Here is a 20581-nt window from a genome sequence, read left to right as displayed (position 1 = left end):
CCTCTACCATGGATTACACAAGCTTTGTTATCAACAAATCTTACTATACCACCATTAGAATTTTCTAAATTTAAAAATTTACTCTTATCACCTTCCATATGATGATATCAATCACTGTCAATTACCCATTCATCTTTCTCCTCAACTTTAGCAGCTAAAGCTTTCTCCTCGTTAATGCAACTTTAGAATCTGTAGTTAAAGGATCATCTTCCTTAAAATAAATGAACACAAATTCATCTCCTAAATTTCCCTTATCTGACTCATAATCTATCACATCTTCATCAACAACATAATAACACTTCTTCTAATATTTAGGCTTATATGGCTTAAATGGCTTCTTATGATTTCTACCTCTTTCCAAACACCTTGATGCAAAATATCCTATCTCATTACATAAAAAAAATTTAAGAAGTAACCTTCCTTCATACTTACCGACACCTTTAGGCAATCTTCTGGAAATAAGTGCTTCAAGCTCTCTTTCTTCACCTTCCATCTCTTTCAACTCTTTCTCATATCTGGATACTCTTGTAGAAATTTCTCTCAGATCATATCTTTGCTTCCCGGAAATAATATCTTTGAATGCAGATTCAGTCTTAGGAAGAGAGTCTCCAAACTCACTCAGCTCAAAAGAAACAAGTTTACCAATTAGCATGTCTATTGTCACATTTTTCATAGTACAAATTTCATCAATAGCAGCAACTTTATGTTTGTAAGTAGGAGGCAAGGATCTCAACACTTTAACAACAATCTTAGATTCTTCTAATCCACTGACACATCTCATTCCACACACAAGCTCATTCACTTTCTGCATAAATGAAGTATTGTTCTCATCTTCAATCATCTTCAAGTTCTCATATTTACCCTTAAAGCTCTGCAACTTAGCAATCTTCACATGACTATCACCTTCATGCAAGGTCTCCAATTTTATCCAAATCTTATGATCATTCTCTAAGTCCATCACATTCGTCATTTTAGAATTTGACAAGGCACTCAACAATGCTTCCTTAGCTCTAATATTGTATTCTTCTTTCTTTATCTCATTTGGAGTAGTAGGACCATTCTAAGGAATATTATATACATTCTTAGTAATCTTCCAATACTCTTCTCCAATGCATCTCAAAATACATTGCATCCAACTTTTCCAGAGAGTGTAGTTCATTCCATCAAATCTCAGACTATCCTTCTTGAAAGCAAAGGTTTCCATCTTAGATCTCCTCAAGCGGTCAAGCTTCTTATGGAGGATCTAGCTCTGATACCAATTGTTGGCAACAATGCAGCAAACTGAAAGGGGGGGTGAATCAATTTGCACAAAAACTTTCTACAACTTAAACCACAAATCAGATCTGATAATTATCAGTTAAAGCATGAAACAACACCACATCAAAAACACACATAACACTAATATTTTTGACGTGGAAAACCCAGTTAAGGGAAAAAATATGGTGGGAACCGACCCACTGCCTAGAGCTCACCGCTCAAATAAGAAACCCAGAAAGGCTACAACTTTTAGGAAAGGCTCACTGCCTTACATGAAGTCTCACTGACTTGCAAAAGTATTCGGTCAACAATTTGGATTACATGAATTGTGAAAATAACATCTCCATATGCCTTGGTATAGTTTTGATTAGGATCACTGTCAAATCTTCTCTACAACATACTTCTTTGCACAACTTCACACAACTTCCCTACTACTGAATGATTGATACAATATTCGCACATAGCATCATATCTCTCAATGATTATCACATTCATTTATACAAGTTATCAACCTACATTTCAAGGTCGGCCAAACCCTTAATACAAATTACAAAATAATAACCTTACATGCTACAACAATACATGCAGACCAAAATGATATCGACTAAGACATAGTCTGGACCCAAATCAATACCGCAAACACACAACACCTCCAAAAATTATGCCTCGATCATCTGCAACACGTTACATCCACGAAGAATGTCACATAACACGAAGAACATCACTAGACAAAGAAAGTCTTCAATAACATGCACAATAATCAATGTGGACCACCAATATGCATAGAACATGATCTAGAGATATTCACAAGCAATGTGAATTGCACCACAACAACCAAAATAGCTTGGATTACAAGAATCATCATCACCTCTCTACTGGAGCTCAAGAACAACATCATAACTGACTATCAACCAGAAAGATTCGCTTGTGGATTTCCAAATCATGAACCACTCGAATTAAGGACACACATCAATGCCCAAAATACATCAAACACATCCGCAACTAAAGATATTGCAATTCCGAAGTAGTACGAAGCATAAACCAGAATGTCGAATAACTCAAATTGAATTACATCCTCAATATCGGATCTCATAACTTGATCACATCAAAATGTGAACCTCTGCAAATGGTAATGAACCATCTACTAACAACATACCAGAAACCCTTTAATCTGTATCAGCTCATCTACAACACACATGCTAAACCAACTCATTCAACCAAATTGCAACACACGAATACACAAAAGAATATGTTGACATCAATGATAACACATCATTCCAACAAACTTCTCAGCAATATCCAACAAGGATAAACATGAATGAGGGGATTATCTTGGACTTCTTAACCATAGGTAGGGTCTTGATAAAATAGTGAGTCATCTTCGATGTCATAATCATCTATGACAGATTCTTGGATGGACTTAGTGATAACATCTTGATTGATGATTGGATTATCATTGACATTAAAGATTTTGGATGGAGTGCATGAAGGTGATCAACCTAAGCCATCTTAATAATGTATATGATTCTCATTTAGGATAGAGAATATTTCAACATGCTTTTGACCAAGTTCTTGGCACATCTTGATTTATGTAAATGATATAGGAGGATTGGCAATTTGTATTGCTAACAATTAGTACATAGAGGGATTCTTTGAGTTATGCACATGGATTAGATGGAAATTTTATATGCTCATGGATGCTAGACTAAATGGATTTTAGGTATGCGAGTATTTTTTGGATTAAGGACCATATAGTCAACAAAATATTTAGATGGGATGGAGCTTATGATGTGGTGTGATCTGGCATAACTGTGTTTACACATTGGAGCTTAAGTTTGTTTTCTACTAGTCCTTGGATAAAATGCATATGGGTCTCTTGATTGGATACATTTTTGGATTGGGATGGAGTGGATTGAAATGGTTTGGTGGATGAAGGACTGGGATAGGAGGTGGAGGCTATAATTTTTTGTTGGTTTGGTAATGGGGATGATAATTTTGAATATGAATGAGAGATAGGAATTAAAGAGATGCATTGGTGTTGAAGGAAGCATCAAATGAAAGATGGGTTTCCCTTGTCAAAATTAGAAGAAGGATAAGTAACTGATGTTTATTGGGGATTAATAATATAACTTGTGTTAACCAGTTCTTGATATTAAGGATAGATGGATAGATGACCAAAGCTTATGGATTGTTGGAAAGATTGTGGTTGCTGTTGTATGTAGGTTTAAATGTTGGAGGTTGTTGGTGTTGAAGATAGTGTTAGAATTATGTCATATGTTGTCATTGATGTAAAATCATAGGGTTCGAATTAGGTCCAAATGTGGTATGTTGAGTAGATGTGTTTGTATGAGATGTGTTGAGTGTTTGGAGGTTTCTCATATTTCCTAGATGTCTTGGATTTTTGAAAGATGTGTTGATGATACTATACAGTGCTATATTTGTATCTGAATTAGTTTGAAAGTCGAGGTTTTTGGTCCTGACATTGAAGTTGTGTAATGACAGTCGTATAGAGTGTGGATAATATTTTGGGTATGGCTTTAGCAATGTATGTAACATGTTGATGTGTTCAATGAGGAACATTGTAATAAGGTATACTTCTCATTCCTTCCCACCACCAAAATGTTTAGTCGAGACCTATTTTAGATCTCTATCTTGACCGACATTGAGGATTATACTTTTCTAGAGACAATATATGTAGGAGTATGATTTGGATGAGTTGGAGTATGGATTTTGTGTTGAAGACATGTGACATTGAAAGAATATAGTTGATGTGTTAGAGTTGTGTTGTAGATTGTTACCGGAAGTAGTTCCGACTATGGAGATTATATTTCAGTGGTGGATTCTCTTTATCTTTCTTTCTTCTTCAATAGTGAGCCTTTTTCTGGGTAGTGAGCCCTCCAGTAGTGAGCCTTTTTGGGTGGTGAACCCACCTACTGTGAGCATCTTGGCAGTGAGCTATCCTTTATAAAAATCACCTTATCTAGTGTTTATATATTGAGAATTAGCATTCTCTATGGTTTTTCCCTTCTTCGGTTTTCCATATAAATTCTGGTGTTTCTTGTGTTTGATCTATTATGTGTATATGCTTTCATGTTTATCTGTTTCAATCAATTCTACTAGTAGTCCTGGATTTATGAATAAAGTTTAAAAGAGGATTTTATTGTCAACCGATTCACCCCCCCCTTTGGATATTAATTAGATAGATGGATGGGTTACTAGAGTTTATGGGTTCTTGGTATGGGTGACAAATAGATGGATGACCAAATTTTATGGGTTCTTGGTATGGATGGTAGATAGATAGGTGATAAGGGATTGTGATAAATTTGTTTAAGGCAATACATTCTAGTTTTTTATCATCATTGATCCACAAGATTTCCATTATCATCACAATGGTAATATTCCAATTAATCCACATAAATATCATCATCATCAAAGAAGAGGTTTTCAATTTGGCTAATGAGATTATCAAGGTAGGATGAAGGCATGGTTGTAAATTTGGATTACGATGGAAATGAGATGATTTGGATGGATAAGTTGGTATATTTTGAGTTTAGATGCAACAAATAATTTTTGAGCTTGTGGATAATGGTTGAATCCTAGACCATACTACAAGTAAGGACAATAGATCAAATACTTTTTTGTTTTTTGGAAAACTTTAATTAAGAAAAAGATAGAAATATTTAAAAAGTTAACGATAAAGGTTAATGCACCATTTTGGAATCAAGTGGTGTGGTTCTAATCTAAGAATGACAAGCACAAAATACATGAAAAAAATCCTAAAAATAATTAGGTGGGAGTATCAATCCTTGTAGGCTCATATATATGCTATCTATAAAGTGATGGATAGCTAGGGAATGCAGGTCTATGTACTACCTATGCACCCCTTATTTTGGAAGCTAAAGTCTTACCCAAAGTTATCTCTATCTCCCCACCATGAGAGCATGGCATGAGTGACTTCTTGGGCATAATTGATATCCTATACACCACGAGGAAGGATAATTGAAGGGTCTAATATAAGGCTATACAAAAAATTCTAAGAAAATCCAAAATATACCACAAGGGTACATGAGGCCTAATTTATGAGTTTTAAAGTGAAAATAATCCAAATAGTTAAGTAAGAGGGTAACACACCTTTCTCCTTCACTTCCCTGAGGTACAAAGTTCTTAGGGGCTTAGCCCGAGTGAAAAAGGTGCAACTTCCAAGAGGTGTATCTTTTGATTCACCCCTCTATCTCTAAACTCTACCAAAATATTGGAGTTGAGGTCATCCTCTAGGTGATAAAATTCCCTATACAAACCTCCTAAGAAATTAAAAAAATAAGAAGTGGTGTTTTGATTCTCAAGGTCATGCAAGTGTACGAGACAAGAGCATACACACACTCCTTCAGGATCAAAAGGTAGTCGTTCATTGATTAACTAAATTGAAATGTGTATGGTTCATTTTCATACCTCAAATAATTGTTTTACAGAAAGATACAATTAGAAAAAGCACACAAAAAATTGTCTTTAAAATTTGTCTTCTAATAATCATCCCGCAAAACAAATTTGTCAAGTCTTATTAAATTTTGTTCTTTGAATTGAAAAAAGGATTGCTTTTAAAGTTTATAATTTTTTGATAGAAAAAGGGTGTTGCATTAAATGGTTAGTTAGAAACATTTAAAATAAGAAATCAAAATAAAAAATTAATTGCACCATTGAATTTTTTGTGAAATTCAATGAGGGAAATACATTGGAATTAAAATTTGAGTTGTACAAAAATCATAAACAAATGTCAGCATGTAGAAAAAAAAATTCATTATATAAGTCTCGATGGTATTCTATTCAATTTTAAAAATTATAAAACTTGTGTGCATTTGAAGATTGAAAATAAACCCTAAAATAATATTGAAAATGATATTGAATTAAAATAATTATATGTGAAAATATATTAAGAATTTGCGAAAAATACATTATGCATATCAAAGCTTAGGTAAACTTTCTAACACGGGCTACAAAAAAATTGAAAATATGATGCACAAGCAAAATGTTATGCAATTTTGAAGCAATAGGTTATTTTATGAACTAAGAGATGGTGAACTATTAGCAAAGCAGTTAATCTTTGTGAATGAAATATTTAATTGAATTTAATTTCTAACATAATTTAAAACATGAAACAACTAAGTTGTAGTCCAAAAAGTATAATCCCTACATATGTATGGATTATAAAATAAAATGCCAATTTTTTAATTTTATTTTTAAATGTTGTCCTACACCTTATTATAAAGTTAGAGTACCATATGCCAAATTCATTTCTTGGTCATTTCAAATGAAGCCATAGCATATGTTTCATTATAGGAGGACTTCTAAAAATTATTTTCAAATCTTCTTAAAATATGTGTAATTTGCAAGCTATCAAACACTAGACCACTCACAAACAAGATTAGTCAAAATGTTAACATGTTAACATTAGGTTCACCAAAATATATGCAACAAAATCAAATAAATAAGGAAAAAAAGACATGGAAACATAAACATAAATCAAATCAAATTTCTATTACTATACGCATCAAATAGATTTTGGTTTTCTTGTTGGAATATGGATGTGTCCATCAATAGTATGACATTATACTTGATTGCTGATTGATTTTAATAGAGTAGGTTTGCATAAGCTTGATTGATGGAAATGATGAAGAAATGAGGATGGTATCAAGGACCCAGTTAAGTAAAGAAGTTGTGAAGTCAATTAAAGTACAATTTAAAAAAAAAATCAGTTCAAATTGATGAGTGAGTAATACTGAATTGTTCAAATTAAACTAGAAGACGAGGATGGTATCAAGGACCCAGTTAAGTAAAGAAGTTATGAAGTTAACTAAAGTACAATTTAAAAAAAAAAACAGTTCAAATTAATGAGTGAGTAATACTGAATTGTTCAAATTAATAATTGGATAAATATGAAGAATGCGTTTCCATTCAAACCTAAAGTTGATTAGAAGAAGTCTCTAAAATAAGATTGAGTTAATTAAGGCATGAAGATTGAAATTCTAAAATCAAGATTTGATTGAAGAGAAAAGAGGTGTTAACTAATGAGATGAAAATGTAATTTATTTAAAAATACATAATTAGTCCTCATTTAATTGAATAATTAAAAATTATCTAATTAAATGAATTAATAAATGGTAACTAATAATAATTTGTAATAATTAATAAATGGAAAAATGATATGAATAATTAATTATTGATTAATGATGGTAAATACTGTAATGATGATAATTAGGGTTATGAAAAATAATATTAGTGTCTACAATACTAGAATCTTGGCTCAAACTTGTGATCTAAGATTGAATTTAAATCACATTATCTCTTCTAAAACAATATAAATTTTAAATTATTTTATTCATTATTTGGATATCACTCTTCAATGTGATAATATTATTTTGATTTTATCTTCCAAGGAATGCAATCATTATGGTGAAAAATGAGCCCTTGCATCCATGATGAGCATATATCCACATATCACTTGACCTAAGGTTTGTATTATTAAAATAAGAGTGTTTTGGTTGTTAATATTAATGCTTATTTTTTATTTTATTTTCATTGCTTTCATTATGACTAACCTGATATGCAAATACGCACTTATCATACATCTAATCTTGGTCCTTGTGAGTTTATAGTGGTTTAATCTTGCAAGTGTTTGCTTCTTTGAGGTAGTGTTGAGAATCAGACTTTTTAGGGAGCCTCCTTCGGAAAAATGAACATCATGGTTGCATCAAGAGAGGCTGATAGAATAATTTTGATTAATTTTATATGTTTTGGTTTGTTGTAAGGTGTGTGCCCTTGGTCTCCTCATGTTGTGTAGCACAACGCTCGGGTTTGTAACATGTCTTAACCGCTTCCTATGGATTCTATAAGTCTAGTGGTTGTATCGGGCATTAATAGGTCGATATTTTGGTGCAACGACAACCACACTTGTAGCAAGTGGTAACAGAGCTTGGTCAAAAGTTCAAATCTCTCTCTTTCACTGGGGGGATTGTTGCAAGGTGTGCACCCTTGGTCTCCTTGTGCTATGTAGCACAACACTCGAGTTTGTGACATGGCTTAACCACTCCCTATAGATTCTATAAGTCTAGTGGTTGTATCAGGCATTAACAGGTTGATATTTTGGTGCAATGACAACCACACTTGTAACATGGTTATAGATAAATCTAACAATTATTTTAGAGGTATTGTAAAATATTCAATCATGTGAAATCCATATATAACTATACATTTTGTATCATCATACATAGGAAAACATGGGCAATTTTTGGGTTTCTAATATATACCCATTTTTTATGGATATGCAATATACATACATAGATACATAGATACACACATACATGCATACATAAATACATACATACATACATACATAGATACATACATATATGCATGCATACATACATACATAAAACTTGGGTCTCCACAATGAAAACTCAACACTTTTAACCAATTAAGCTCAACCCCATGGACATAAACAATTCATATTCTTATATAATAGTATACTATGATATTATATAAAGAACATTTTAAATTTTAAAAATATACTTTAAAATAAATCTATGTTATCATAAGTCTTCATATTAATCTATATCATATATACTTAAATTCTATATCCAAACCCCTCTTTGATTTATATACACAAACTTATATATATAAATATATAAATTTACATAAATGATAGATAAATTATATCAAAAAAGGGTTGTTGAGATTAAGTAATGCTTCTATATCTTAGAAATATATTTTAAAATAATCTTTATATACAATCCTTATGTGTATATGTATATATAAAATCATCAATTTTTAGAAATATGATGAAATAATTTTTACCTTTATCTAATCATAGGGAAAGCATCATCCAAGGGCTTTACCTCCAACATATACACCTTCCCATTGGAACTGTCTTGATATACCAATAAGGGTGAATAGTTAATGATATTTGCAATAACATGTCCAAATTTGAGAACCAAGTGTAAAGAGTAATAACATTATCACATGCAATCAACCATATAACCCTAGTCCATATGGTGTAGGTTGTGTTATTTAGGATCATTTAGGTTCTATAATTAAAGTACTTACCCTCAAACTTCAAAATAGGACTAATAACCATGCTGAGGATCAGGCTCTTCTAGCTGGATTAAATCTTGTTAAACAATTGGGCTTCAAAAAATTTCTAGTGGAGGGGGATTCTTTGAACATTATAAATGCTTGTAAGAACTTTCAGTCTTCAAATTAGACCATTAATTACATCTTAAAACAAGCATTCTTAGTTTTGGGTAATTTAGATTATTACCAACTCTCCCACTACTTTAGGGAGGGTAACTCAGTGGTTGATGAATTGGCAAGCATTCGACTTCAACTTCTTGTAAGGAAAATTCAAATGTTTGTTCCCATTCTGGAATGCTTTGTGAAACTAAAAAGAAGGATAATGTTGGATTCAGGTAAATTAAATATTGCTCACTAATTTTCTTTACCTGTAGGGCCTATTTGAATTTTGACACCATGTGCATCTTGCTTCCTAGAGCACTATGCAACCTGGTGGAAATTTGGTTTGTGCACAAAAATAACCAACAAAGCAAAATATGACACTAGTGAAAGTTCCTCAATAGTATAAAATATTGTTAGCTACATATAATTTCTTAAAATTTATGCGGCTGGCTACATAAAATTTCATCCAGTCATAATGCTTCTTGTATTGGTCTGGAGTATCTTGCTAGAGGTACACTATAAAACTACCTTATAAAGAACAAGAGAGAAATCTTGGTTTTAATGTTGTGATCAAGTTAGCTTTGGATATTTCAAGAGGTTTATGCTATCTTCATTCACAAAAGATAGTTCACAGGGAAGTCAAAACAAAAATCATGTTGTTGGACAGTAGTGGGAGTTTGAAGATAATAGACTTTGGTGTGGCTCACACTGAGGCTGAGAATATGAGGGACATGTCTGGCAAGATCGGTATTCTTGGTTACATGGCTCCATAAGTCATAGATGGGACACCATTCAACATGAAATGTGATGTTTATAGCTTTTGGATTTGTCTATGGTTGGTCTATTGTTGTCAAATGCCTTATGTTCTTCTCAGTTTTGCATAGTTTACATCTATTGTTGTGAGTCAAAAATTGAGGCAAAAAAATCCAAGGTGTTATCTTACACCTCTAGCAAATGTTATGAAAAATGTTGGGATGAATATCATGTAATGAGGCTCGAGTTGGATGAGGTAGTTAAATTGTTAGAGTATTTCAACATAGATACACATAACAATAAAGGAATGGATCAACCTCATGAATATTTCTACTTTTAAATTCCCTTGTTATCATTACTATAATGGTGCAAACACATATTGGAAAGGCTTTTGTAGCCACATGTTACATGTGAATTACTAAGGCTTTTGTCATATTTTGCTTTGCTAATTGGTGCATACATAGAATGGAATGGTTTATGCTGCTAATAGTTTATAATTAAAATTTGGTGTGAATACAATAGCTTAAAATTTGGTTTGTGTTCATTAAAAAACCTTTCAATGGTCTCCAGATCTTCTATTGGGGATCAAATTTGATGGTTTTGCATCTTGACAGGGAGTTCCAAGTTTGCACTGCTACAAAAAGAGGGGTTTGGGATTGGTCGCCTGTATTGGTGCTTGGCATCTAGCCAGAGTTTTTCTTCATTGTTGTCTTGGGTTGTGGCACTATGGATACCTCCATATGATTGACAAGTGAACCCAAGAATCTCAACATACTTGTCATATGCTTTCGATGGATTGGATTGATTATTGGTTTGAGGCCTTTATGACAATTTTGTTACTTAAATATCATCTTGATAACATACATCCTAGTATATATCTTAAATATAATTGTATACATTTTAATTATATTAATATAAGGTTCAAGTTTTGTCTTTTATTAAAAAAAAAAATATAACCCTGGATACCCTCTTACTTTACATTATTCCCTACTACCATACAATCATATAAGTAATGTAAACTAAAATATGTTCAAGCATAACTTTGACCAAAGTTTTGTTTTTCTAATTGAATATTGAATGCAAATATATTGCTCATACGAACATCAACATTAGACCAATACAAGATCCTTACAAGAAAACACATTAGAAACCACTTATGGAAGACCTAAGATTCACTACTTAGAAATATACTTTTATCTAGAAATAACCTCCTATGGAACACCAAGAGTCACAACTCAGAATTCCACTTTAGATGTCCCTATGGGGAATTGAACTTGGGCCTCCACAATGAGAACCCAACATTTTAACCTATTAACATCAACCCCTTAGACAAAGTTTTAAATTAAAATAAAAGATTATTGTATAGAAATATGATTCATTTGTTCACAACACCATTATCTCTTGCTTGACTCAAAATAATAATTATAAAATAACTTTAAAAGTACTAGGCATATTTTAGAATACAAGTTTCTAAATTAGTGTAATATTGTCCATACTCTTAGCATACCCTACCTCTAAATGAGAAATATATTATTTAAATATGGCATGCTTAGAGACTGATAATCTTCTTGATTCAAAGGCTCTCTTTTAGTTGTGTTTTAATCCATGTAAGTGGATGCATAGTTGAATTGAAGCTATCACTTCTCCATTGAGACATTTGTTGCACAAACAAAATCATTTCTCATTGACATCATGCACTAGACAAATGTAAACAAAAAATAAACCAATTTTTTTCCCAATTGAACTTCCATGCCACTTTGACATACCCATTGCACACCAAGGTGCAATAGTTAGTTAATGTCCCTATAAGAAGTATAACAATTAAGTATAATGTTTTTGATTAGGGGGAAAACAAGTTTTGAGGGGACCCAAAACCCCATACAACAGGTTTGGGAGGGACCTGAAACCCAAAAGATTTTACTAGGATCTAGAACCCAACAAAGTAGGCTGCTAAAAGAAATAAACTATGAAAAACCGTAGCCAAAATCCAATAAAGATGACTAAAACCAGCAATAACCAGCATAGTCATGCCACACCCAACAAAGCTATAGCTCCAAACTATAGCATGAAATAGTAATAATCTAGGGTATACCAAGCATCCTCAGCTAGCTATCAGGGTTTTGAAAGGTACCCCTAACCTTCAAAAACAACACTAGATTATAGCAGATATTCATACAATTTGAATCTGGCCAGTAGGGGTTTTGAAAGGCTCCCTCAACCTTCAAACTAGGTTTTAAAATGGAACCCAAAACCAACAACCAGGGGTTTTTCTAGGCACCCTCAACCTTAAATGATGAGCTCAAAACTCCAAACACATGATTTTCCCCAAATCAAAGATAGCAGAAAGACAAACTATGCCCTTTAAAACTATTAGCAACCATCCTGCCTATAGGATAAACCAGGAGCCCACAACTAGAAAAAGGGGGAACAAAGACCCCAAAAACCAGAAGGAAGGAGGCCAAACCAAGAAACAACAAAAAGGAACCAGTCCAAGAGACAAGCTGGGAGTCTGGAAAAAAGAACTTCGAGCCCCACCCAAGGAGACTCCCAAGAGAAAAGAAACCGACATCCATAGCCAGTAGCAAGAGGAGCACCAAAAGTTGAAGATCCCCAACATTCCATCTCTCCACCTCAATAGGAAAGAGCTCCACCTCTACAGGACGAAGAATGAAGTAGAAAGACAACAACCAGCACTCTCCAACCCTTTCCCCTCCACCAAATATCCACCTCCATATGATGTATGGTCACCTCTAACAGACAAGGAGGGGAAGAGAGCAAGAGCCAAGAAACCCCTCTCAAAGGTTCACACCAAAGACAAATCTGCAAGAGGAGCACCAAAAGTTGAAAATCCCCAACAACCCATCTCCCCACCTTAATAGGAAAGAGCTCCACCTCTACAGGATGAAGAATGAAGTAGAGAGACAACAACCAGCACTCTCTAGTAGCAAGCAAAAGCCAACCCTTTTCCCTTGAACAAATATCCACCTCCATAGGAAATATGGTCACCTCTAATAGACAAGGAGGGGAAGAGACCAAGAGCCAAGAAACCCCTCTCAAAGGTTCACACCAAAGCCAACTCTCCACCTCCATAGGAGAGTACCCGAATAGAGAAGAACCGAAAAAGGATGCTCCTTTGAAGAACCAGAGCGCCAAAGGCCAAAACATCAACAAATCCTCAGCACAAAGGAGAGGAGAGAACACATAGAGCCTCTCCACAAGAGATCCACTGGGGTCCTAGATCTGCCCAAACACCATCAGGATAACAACCCCCACCAAAGAAAGAGCAGAAAAAAGACCAATGACAGGAACCACCGCACACCCCTGATGACCAAAAATAGAGGCCACAAAAAACCCTTGCCAAAATGCCTCCATTGCTGACGTAGCCTCCACTCCTTCCTCAGTACCAAACTCCTCCACCCACCATTCCAGCAAAGAAGAGCCACAAAGAGCCCCATCAGATGACTTAGAAGGTGAAAGAAGGAGAGGGATGAGATCATCCTCATCCGCAGCATCGTCTTCCCCATCTTCTGCAACTCCTACGCATGAAACCCCTCCTGCTCTCGCTCCTTCTCCCACTCTCCCGCTCTCCATTGATATAGTTATTCTAGAGAGTTAACAATCTAATGGTAAGTATACCAAGCAAGTATTCTATTATTTCAAAGAGTTAAAAACCCAATAATAAGTATGTGTATACATGTATTAACATATAAACTAAATGACTTGTTCAAGAATGAAAATAACTCATTTCTTTTAAGTTCACACAAATTCCCACACACACAACTATGTTATATGTAATATTCTCTAATACCTTAATAATCATAAAACACATATATACCAAAGGAGTATGTGTATATGATAATTGTATGCATAAAGTTATGAATGCAAGATAAAAGACATTGAAATGATGAAATTAAAATTAAGACAAACACATATTTCAACCACACTCAAGATTAGGATGCTAAGAAGGAAGAAAACTAGATAAACAAAATAGAAGCAATTAAAATGAAAACTCTAGATTATCCTTCGATTTGATAGTCCTTGATTTTATGTGTTCTTTCTATGTTGTAGATACTTGATTTCGCTCCATGATAGTGAATGCAAGATGAGGATTAAGCTAAAAAATGAGATGCAAGATGGATGTAAAATGCTTAGTAAAAGTGCTAAAAGGTGAGTAAACAATTTTGCATTATGAGGGTATGAAAATGAAAGGGATTGATTGTGAAGGAAAGTGAGGGGATTAAAATAGGCTAGAATGGGAGATGGAGAGGCATGAAAATGAGACATGTGTCCCTAAGAAGGGCAAGTGTCATGGATGGAAATGACATGTGTCCTTGAAAAGGACAAGTGTCATTGGAAGAAATGACATGTGTCTCTGAGAACACATGCCTATTTGGGAATGAGACACCCAAATAGGAAGGTTCTATTCCAAATATAAATATATTTTCATGTTTTAGGATATTTGGGATATTTTCCCAAATTTAGGAAATTTCCCCAATTTTAAAGACATTTCCCCAAATGTTAGGAAATTTTGGATATTTTGGGAATGTGCACACATATTGTTAGGGTTAAGAGATAAGGTTGACCAAAACTCTTGGTTAACTAGGCAGGTTAGGTTAGAGGAAGGGTTAGGCAGGGATTAAAGTTAGGAGGCATGTGGAGGAAAATATAATTAATTAATTCTATGAGAGCATTAAGAGGAAAAGTTAAAATAAATTAAATATTCAATTTATGCATTTGATGTATTTAATAGAAGGAGGAGATATATTCAATTAATTAATTAATTTATAATTACCAATTAATTAATTGAAGAAGGACTATAGCATAATTAATAGAATTAATTAGCTAGAGGGAAAGAACACCAATTAATTAAATAATGCATAATTATTTAATCAAAGGCATTCATGATAGCTAAATTCAATTAATTAAATTAAGCAAATTTAGGTATCTACTAGATTTTTATTTACCTTTTTATTTTGACTACTAGATTTTTTAAGAATTTTAACAAATACTTTACATGAACCTTAGCACTATAAACTTCCAAATGCTTAATAAACCAATTTTCATGTGCCTTAATGGTACACACAACGTTATGAATTTTATTCAAGCAATTTAAATTGATAATATATGCTAAACATATTCCTAAACCCTACACACAAGAAAAATCTCAATGTGATTTTTTATATAATTGTAGATATCTAATAACATCATTTTTTTTTAAAAAGTAACAAAATCTGAAGTATACAACTCAATCAATTCAACAATACTCATTATTACCCAAAAAAAATAAAAATAAATATGCTTTGAAATTTGTATGCAAATAAGAGTGTTTTGACTACATACCCATAAAAATAATAGTTCAAAACCCTTTATTATTTCATTGTTTATTTCTCTTTAGTGTTACTAATGATAACCCACAAAAGTCCATTAAATTCCTCTTCTAGAAATAAATACCAAGGAAATTCTCTTTCCTCTCAAAATCCTCCTTTAATAATATCATAAAATGCAATTAAACCCACATTTTTGGCACCCATCACATTGTTATTGGCTCTGTTATCCCCAATTTTTTTTTGGCACCCATCACATTGTTTTGATTAAGTAAAAGCAAGTATTTGAAAGGTACCCATACCTTGTACAAACCAGGAGAAAGAACTGCTAAATAAAGTGCCTGGTCACTTCAAAAAACAAAATGAACCCACCGAAAGGGATCAACTTAACACAACATTACATAATAAAGTATCTTGGTACAGACAACAAAGAGACCTAACCAAGGATGACAACAGAAACTAAATACTATTCATAATTTCCTCAGCATGAACAACCATTTGTTTCATGCTGTCCACTGAGGTCTTCAGATCCTCCAACTCACGACCTTCGATGTCACCTTTTTTCTTTGTGTTAGCTCTGGTCCTCCTTTCATGCCCTTTCTTGTTCGACTGCTCTTTATCACCATACTTTTCTGCATCATTCTCAAATTTGTTAATAAGGATGTTCATGTTGTCCATCGAGAATTTGAGGATTTAGAAATTTTGGTTAGAAATCTTCTTTACATTGAGCTCCAACTTGTCAATTATGGTGCTGAAATCTTTCATTTTATTTTCCATTTCCTTAGGATCTCCCATCTCGTTGACCTTTTTCTCCGTTGCCATAATTTTTCCGACCATACATTCAATAGCTTGTGCATTATGCAAAATGGCCACCAGTTCTTTAACATGGTTCGCCAAGGGCTTGTCACCAACTGTAATTCTTACAATAGCCTGTGTATAGGTTTTCAAACTGTTAACATCCTTCACCATGGTAGCGATGGTCTCACAGAAGGCCTTAACAGTGTCTTTGTCACCATTGTCACTTTTATCCCCTTTTTCCTCCTTATGCAGATTTGTGGTATTCACGATCTCCAAATTATCCATCACCGGGTTACCTTCCCCTTCTTTATCTTGACTATCAACCACCTTGTTTTCTTTAGCCTCCTCTTCCAATTCAATCTGAACATGATTGAAGTCGGAATTGCTCTCCTTTTTAATGTTCTTTTTCTGAGCCTTCTTTCCAGTGGTTTTCCCTTTCCTTTTTTTAGCAGATTCTTCCTCAAGGGATTTAGTTGCAGATTCTGACATATCAGAGTCCACAATAATCCTCCTCTTCTTGGCCCTAATCCTCCCTTTCGTGCTAGTTTCCTCCGACTCTCCCTCAGTATCTGAGTCATAATTAAAACCACTATCCTTACTTTCTGTAGTTTCATCTCTAGCATTTTTGCCTTTGATAGGCTTTTCAATGCACTTCCCCTTTAGCATTTTATAAACTAGGACCATAAGCCCCTGGTGGAGGGCATGATCACCTTTAGGATCCTTCTAGATTTCCTTTATAGTATGATCCATAGAACAGGCAAGGTAATAGGGAAGGCTAACCCTTTCTCCATGACGAAAATGATTAAGAAGAACGAAGTGATGCCCATAGGCCCTGGTAAACCTACTGTCTAAGGTAATGTATTCAATAGAAGTGAAAAGAACAAACCTCCAAGGCCTGCAAATTCTCTTCGGGGAGTGGTAGGAATTGTCAATTTTGATCATCTTTTGCCTCTCTCCATCCGTAACTGGAAACTTGTCTGCAACTTTGTCAGATATTCCTCTGTCCCTGTAAAATTTCATACCCTCAGTAGACATCCCCGTGGCCTCGGCAATAACCTCTTCATCGACATTCATCATCTGTGAACCAATCAGAATTTTTCCATTTTTTGAGTTCTTGATGAAGTAAGAATTAATTGTGGGGTCTTTCCCACTTAGTCGTTCCATGAAAACATTCATTCCTCCCTGCTGGAAGATATCCCAGACTTCTTCATTCTTTCTCCAGTCTGAGTAGGAAGCAGGTTCAAATCTCTTCTTGTTACCTCCCATTTTTTCAGCTCCTTCCTTGCAATGCCTTCTCTTGATTTGATCACTTCCCCTCTGGTTTCTGTGGTTATTTTGTAAGAGTGCCCATAATCCATGCCAAGTAATTATGATAAGACACCTATTTAAAAGTTCATTATCTTCAAATGAGCCCTCCATTGAAAAAGGCGGAAAGGTCATTAGAAATAATGATTAAAAGTACCACGTTTCCTTGTATAGCTTCGATCTTGATTGAGCAAGGATTTCATTTCGCTTGCAATCTTTGTTTCACCATAATTAGTAATGATGTCTCCCGATTGGCAGGCCAAGTTGGCAACCCAGTTAGCACAAGAGTTGGCCTCCCTGTAAACATGTGTAAAAACACACATGTCAAACTCTTCGCTAATTTTCCTAGTAGCTTTAATAGCATTACTAATAGACCAAGATGACGAGAATTTCACATTTAAACAATTGATAATGTTTAAGGAGTCTCCTTCACACCAAACTTTAGTGCATTTGGCTTCCTTGGCAAGGATCATCCCATTATAGGCTGCCATGGCTTTGGCTACATGATTGGTTTGATTTCCTATGGGAATACATTTAATGATTTTACATATTCCCCATTCATCCCTTAGGACCACTCCACATCCAACAACCCCCGGGTTACCCTTAGAGGCCCCGTCAAAATTGATTTTCATCCATCCTCTAGGTGGGCTGATCCATCTCACTCCCTCTCTAGGGTTGCTCTGAACACTCTCTTGAGCCTTTAGTCTCCACTTTTTATAGATACATTGATCCTCCTTAGTGTGAGGATTATCCAAACCACCTATGATATTTAGATTTTCCACTATGCTTCTTCTTATTTTTTCAAACACAATTTTAGCCTTAGTAGTATTTTCCCTAAAAATTATATCATTTCTCTCTTTCCAAAGACCCCAACACATGTGGGGTAAAGCAATTTTCCATAATAAGGTCATGGTTTTGTTTTTTGAAGGATGATGCCAAGACTTGAAAATTTCTTGAATCAAATTAGGGAAGCTCCAACTAATATTGAATTGATCCAGACAACTTCCCCAAACATCAGTAGAGAAGGGATAATGGAAGAGCATATGATTTATAGTCTCCTCATTCTACTTGCAGAGAATATAGAAACTAGGCATGTTGATACCTCTTTTTCTGATATTCTCAATAGTGAAAATTTTGTCTTGAAGGGCTATCCAAAAGAAAATATTGATTTTGGGGATGAGGCCTTTCACCCAAGCTTTGGCCCAGCAAGGACTTTCCATGTTCTTGAACTATTGATGATATAGAGAAGTCACTGAAAAAGTGCCACTAACTATGAGTTTCCAAATTATTTGGTCTTCTTCTTCAATCCTCACCATAGAGTTCATAACTTTGTTCAAACTACCTAAAGACTGATCCACTTGAGATAAGTCTTTCCACTGTCCATCTTTCTAGTAATCCTCAACCTTGGTTCCAAATCTTTCCTTGCATTGGTTCTGATATCTGTTCCACTCAGGGTTTCCATTCAAAGGGGAATCTAGAAGCCAAGGGTCCTCCCAAAACTGAATAAGATTCCCTTTCCCCAACTTCCACTTTATACCTTTGATAATTAAGTCTCTAGTCCTAGAGACATTTTTCCAAATATTGGAACCAATTGGGATGATCTCTGCTTTGAGGAAACTTTGAAGATTCGGGCATTGGCTTTTGTATTTGTTGTCCCGTATTTTTTTCCACTCTCCTTGATTTCTATATCCTCTCCAAATCTGCTTGGCCATGAGGTGATCATTTATGTCTCTTATTCTTCTAAGGCTAAGACCTCCTTTATTCTTAGGCTTATAGACCTTCTCCCATGCAATTAAGTTCATTCTCTTCTTCTCTTCCACCCCTATCCATAAGAAGGATCTCTGAATATTTTCAATGGCCTCAACATACTTAGCTGGAATCCTGAACAGACTGATGGCATAGAGGGGGATACTTTGTAGAGTGGATTTAAGCAGTTGGAACTTACCTTCTTGACTAAGGAGAGCTCCCTTCCATCCAAACAACTTTTTATGGAATTTATCCACCAAGGCTCCCCAAAAGGTGTCTGGGGGATCAAGGCCTAAGGGGAGCCCCAAGTAAGAAGCAGGCAGACTACCAATTTGGCCTCATAGAATGTTACTAATTTTAATCCTCCTTCTCTTTGGGGTATTGATAAAATAAACAAAGATTTTAGACCAATTAATTAGCTGACTAGTGGCCTCTCCATAGTTGTCCAAAGCCTTTTTTAGTCTTCTAGAGTCCTTTACAGTAGCTTTTCCCATTATTATAGAGTCATCAACAAACTACTGGTGAGAGCATATTTGATCTGCCGAAGAAGGATTCAAACCACAAAACTCCCTTTTCTCAACCAGCTTACCAATACATCTCCCCAAGCATTCCACCATGATGATGAAGATCATTGGAGATAGAGGATCCCCCTGCCTGAGACCTCTTAAGGCTTTAAAGAAAGGAGAGGGGGAGCCATTCATTAAAATAGAGAAAGAAGCCAAAGAAACAAGTTGTCTGATAAGGCTGACACTTCTAGGACTAAAGCCAAAAGTAGAGAGAACATCCACCATAAAATCCCAATCCACTCTATCGTAGGCTTTAGAGAGATCCAGTTTTAAAAAAAAACCTTCTTTTTTAGAGAATGCCAGTGAGTGGATATTTTCATGAACAGAGATGATAGAATCCAAAATTTGTCTTCCTGGGACAAAACCACTTTGTTGAGGCGAAATGATGGAGGGCAACAACTTCAAAATTCTAGAGGTTAGCACCTTAGAGATAATCTTATAGAGAGAGTTGCATAAACTTATAGGTCTGAAAAGATCCATAGAGTCTGCCCCCATCTTTTTGGGAATGAGAGAAATAAAAGTACCATTAACTTCTTTTAATAGTTTTCTAGCACCAAAAAACTCTTTCACAACTCTGGTGACATCATCTCCTATAATATGCCAATA

General features: G+C 34.6%; 1 pseudogene; it reads left to right on the top strand.

Moving 5' to 3' along the window:
• Positions 1–9675: 9675 nt before the first annotated feature.
• On the top strand, positions 9676–10576 carry LOC131063556 (serine/threonine/tyrosine-protein kinase HT1-like; annotated as a pseudogene).
• The last annotated feature ends 10005 nt before the right edge of the window (positions 10577–20581 follow it).

This window comes from Cryptomeria japonica, chromosome 4 (genome assembly GCF_030272615.1).
Source record: "Cryptomeria japonica chromosome 4, Sugi_1.0, whole genome shotgun sequence".
Taxonomy (NCBI): domain Eukaryota; kingdom Viridiplantae; phylum Streptophyta; class Pinopsida; order Cupressales; family Cupressaceae; genus Cryptomeria; species Cryptomeria japonica.
This window is presented reverse-complemented; position numbering and strand designations above follow the sequence as displayed.